Source organism: Psammomys obesus, unplaced genomic scaffold, assembly GCF_907164565.1.
Source record: "Psammomys obesus unplaced genomic scaffold, mPsaObe1.curated_primary_1811, whole genome shotgun sequence".
Classification (NCBI taxonomy): Eukaryota; Metazoa; Chordata; class Mammalia; order Rodentia; family Muridae; genus Psammomys; species Psammomys obesus.
In genome coordinates, this window is record NW_026590328.1 from 4,766 (window position 1) to 9,194 (window position 4,429).

Here is a 4,429-nt window from a genome sequence, read left to right on the forward strand (position 1 = left end):
CCCCACCCTACCACACAGTCTAAATCAGGAGTGGAAAGAAATCTGAGCACAACTTCTCTCCTGTGTGGCCCTGTGAGAGTAAAGAAGTGAGTTATGTGTTTCAGAACACAGTGAAGGTGTGACTATAGGACATTCCAGTTTCAAGTCAGAAAAAAATTGTAGAACAAAAAGTTAAAAAGGACTCTCCAGGCCAAAGCAGCTTCTAAATCTAGGCAGGCAGATGTCCTCAGGTTCCAGGACCAAGATAATTTTCCATCCCAGCCCTGCCTTCTGTGCTTTTCTTACCATCCTGCACCCTCCAGAGCCTCTTTATGAGCCACACATCCTGCTTCCTGGAAGTGAGCTTGAACCAGCAGCTGACAGGGTGTATTACTTACTTTTTTCTTGGCTGTGATCTGATAAAAGCAATGTAAGAGTTGGGTGTGGTGGTGTAAACCTGTAATCTCAGTACTTGGGAGGCAGAGACAGGAAAATCAGGAGTCCAGTTGGAGGTCAGGCCTGGAGAGTATAAATTCAAGGACAACTTGGGGTACTTAAACCCTTCTGTATAAAAACAAATAAACAAACCCCAACTTACTAGAGGAAGGTGTTACCTTGACATTCAGACTGAGATTACTATCTATCTCTGTGGGCAGCTCATGGCCATGGTAACAAAAAGCTATGTGCTCACATCTGGGCAGGTCCAGAAGCAGAGAAGGGTGGAGCTTTTGCACTCACAGGCCAGCAAGGTTCAGCCTAGAGTTTCCGCAGTCTCCCAAACACCAAGCGTCCAAAGACATGAGCTGAGCTGGTTTTTTGTCTTTTCTTATTTTAAAACAGGATGTCACTCTTCTACTCAGGTTGAGCTTCTGGGCTCAGGCCATTGTTCTGCCTGAGCAGCCAAGTGGCTGGAACTTCAGGTCTTACTGTTCATGGCAGGGACTGACAGCCATAGTTCAGTTTGCTACCTTCTTTGGCCCAAACAGGCCCTGAGTGAATGTACATTGTCTGACCTGGGTTAAGGACAAAGGCCTTGGACCCATGGAAATACCAGGGTCCGGCTCAGAGTGTGAATGTCGGGTGTCTAAAGCCTGTGACTGCTGCCTACAGACATCCAAGCTAACTCCTCCCTTCTGTGCTGTGGATGATAAAATCCCCGAGGTGATAGTTGGTGGTTTGTAGTTGGTGCTCTCCATCAGAGTACAGCCCCCATGTTTTTTATATGTGCATCTGTGTGTCTTTTCTTTGTTGCCTAACAGCCCAGACAGGTTTCTGGCACCCAGGCTGTGCTGGTCAGGGTAAAGAGACTGTGAGTTTTGATCAGCTTTATCTCTGGCCCAATTAACTGGGACCAGAAGGACGAGATCATGTGATACTCAGTTTCCTCATGCAAGATGAGGAAGGGAATCCTCCAAGAGTGGGTATGTGAAATGGGTTCTAACACTGAACAGGAGGCCATAATTTTACTATAATTTCTTAAAAGTTTTATCTTCTCTTAAAATTCTTTGTCTCAGATCATCAAGTTTAGAAATGTTTTTTTTTTTGTGTGTGTGTGTGTGGTTGGTTTTTTTATTGCTATCAGTGAGGTGGCCATCTCTACGCAATTCAAATTGGCTTCCAACTCACTATACAGCCCAGACAGGTTTTTCCCTAAAGATGTTTCAGCTGCCCGTGTGCTGGCACCACACACCGTCCTGCTTTGCATAAACATATGATCATGGAGCCAGTGAGATGGCTCAGCAAGCAACAGCACTTGCTAAATAATCCTGACAACCTCAGTTCAATCTCTGCGATCCACAGTGTGAGAAACAACTCCTGATAGCTGGCCACACACACACAGCAGAAAAACAACGTTATTTTATTACCAATTCAAAACTCATAATATTTCAAAATTATGTTTAAAATTAGACCATGATATAAAACTAAAAGTTCCTTCTGCAGCCAGTTAAGCTGACTGGGTTTCTCTTTCATGGGGGCCTGTAGCAAAAGCTACAAATAGCAGCTTCTCTTGAATAAGTACAGCCTGTTGCTCATGAGTTACCATAAGACACTTTCTGATAATTTTTTTATAATCTCAATGATGCCCCAAGCTTAGACAAGTGCTTTTGGGGAGCCTCGGAGCCCATACCAGCTATACCAACCTTCATGTTTATCTTTCTCAGGTTATAGAATAAGGGTATGATTGAGGCCCTGTCTAGAACCAAGTTCAAGTTCCCTGGCCACTAGAAGAGCCACATCTTAGAGAAGTAGGTTTAACCAAATTTAATGTAGATAAATTAGAAGACATGTGCGATGTTTTGAATAAGAATGGACCCCATAGGCTCAGTCACCAGGGAGTATTTGAAAGGATTAGAATTAGGAAGTGTGGCCTTATTGGAGAAAGTATGTCACTAGGGGTGGGCTTTGAAGTTTCAAAAGTCTACACTGCCAACCCGAGTCTCTTTCTGTTTAGGAGGATCAGGAAGTAGTTTCTCAGCTACTGCTCCAGTATTTGCCTGCACATCACCACCATGCTTCCTGCCATGATGACTAAGTCTCTGAAACTGTAAGCAAGCCCCCAATTACATAATTTCCTTTATAAGAGTTACCATGGTCATGGTGTCTCTGTAGCCACAGAGCAGTGGCTAAGACACCATGGTAGGTGAGAAGCAATTCATTCCTGATGATTATGGGGACAAACACATCCCCTTCTGTGGTTTCCTGGACAAATGGTGGACTTTGTGCTCCTGAGGGCTTTGACTGTGCTGAGTCCCTCATGTTGCCACTTATGCTCAGTAACACAGCTCACATCAAGTATTGGAGGAAAGAGTTAAAGTAATGTTTCTTTTTGATAATTATCCTTACTTTTGTTCTGCATACTCTTTTTGTATGCAGATGTAACCTGGGTTACTAGGTGGATAATACATTGTTCTAAAGTTCTGTCTCCGAGTGCCCAGGGCTTGTTTGCTTTGAGTTCTGACTACTGCCTCCTCATGAAATACCTCTGGAAACATGAGGTTATTCTCATAAACCTTCATAAGGTAATCTCGGGGCTGGAGATGTGGCTCAGTGGGTGAAATTTTGCTCCAGCCACAAAAGTCTGACAACAAGAGTTCATTCCTGGAACTCACGATAACAGCCTGAAGTGGCAGTTTGTAATCCCATCACTCCTGTGGTGAGGTGGGAGACAGACAGGAGACTCACCTGCAGTGTGCCAGCAAGTTTGGAGAACACAGGGCAGAGGCAGAAACTTCAACAAGGTGGAAGTTGTCCTCTGACCTCCACATACATACCTTGGTATGCACATTTCAGCACATACATGTGTGCGTGCACACACACACACACACACACACAAGTTTAAAAAATAATAATTGCATGTTATATACATGTTCCCAAAGGATAATGAATACATATTTAAATGTTTACTCTCCATTTTAGTAAAAGTCATTGGGGTTGACAAAAGTCTAGCGACTCCTCTTCTCTTTGATCAGGCACAATTAGAGCATTGTTTGCTGTTGACAAAAATCCAACTCAAGCAGGAATGAACTGGTTCAGATAATAAGTAGGTCCAAGGCACAGGACAGGTAGGAAAGAGCAGGTACACATATTACACAGCACTTGGGTAGGCCAGCAGTCAGTGCTGTTTCCCCAGAGCCACAAAATAAGCAGCAGGCCCAAGTTGCCACTTTGCAATCATGTGGAAAGAGACTGTGACTAACACTTCTCAAGGAGAGAGTTTTCACATTACCCAGTATCACTTAGAACAGTTTATCAGCTCACTGAATTGCATATCACACAGTTTCTAGGCAGCAATTCAAACCTGTATTCCCAGCTCTGTCTGGGAGTCATTCCAGTAAAGCCAGGGGAAAGAACCCAGAAAGAGATTTGAGTCAAAGGTTCAGTGTGCAACTTTCATTTCAAAGACAAAAAATTTAAAGAAGAAAATGTCCAAAGTGACTGAGGACATTTGGACAGTTGTTAGGATTTATAATAATGTGGCAACCAGGGGGTACAATGGCAGGCCCATGCCAAGGTGTACCCTCTGAGAAATTATGCCAAGAAACAGATCTGGTATAAGGAAGTTTACTGGGGGGAAAGGAGAGGAGAACCTGAAGAAGAGGTGAGCCATGAGGACAGAGAGACAGTGGGAAGGGAAAGAAAGAGAAAGGAGGTGCTAAGAACAAAGAGAGTGAGAGAGAGCTGGGGTGGCAGATGTGGTGAGAGAGGCTTTTATCTGGCAGCCTCCTGGCCATGATAAATGATAACGTGACATTGCTAAGTCCCTAAGGGCAGACATTAATATTTATTTTCTCTTGTTTCTATTCAGTTTTCATCCAAATACAACACTTTGCCTAAATTCTGTTAAATTTTCTGCTAAAAAACCTAACTGCAGCTTTTTTTTTTGAGATTTATTTATTATTTATAGGGCATTCTGCCTGCATACCATATCTCACTATAGATGATTGTGAGC

The 4,429-nt window shown here is 43.4% G+C and overlaps 1 pseudogene; it reads left to right on the forward strand.

Annotated features, from left to right (window-relative positions):
• The first annotated feature begins 1,914 nt into the window (after positions 1 to 1,914).
• On the forward strand, positions 1,915 to 2,042 carry LOC129676450 (small nucleolar RNA SNORA70; annotated as a pseudogene).
• The last annotated feature ends 2,387 nt before the right edge of the window (positions 2,043 to 4,429 follow it).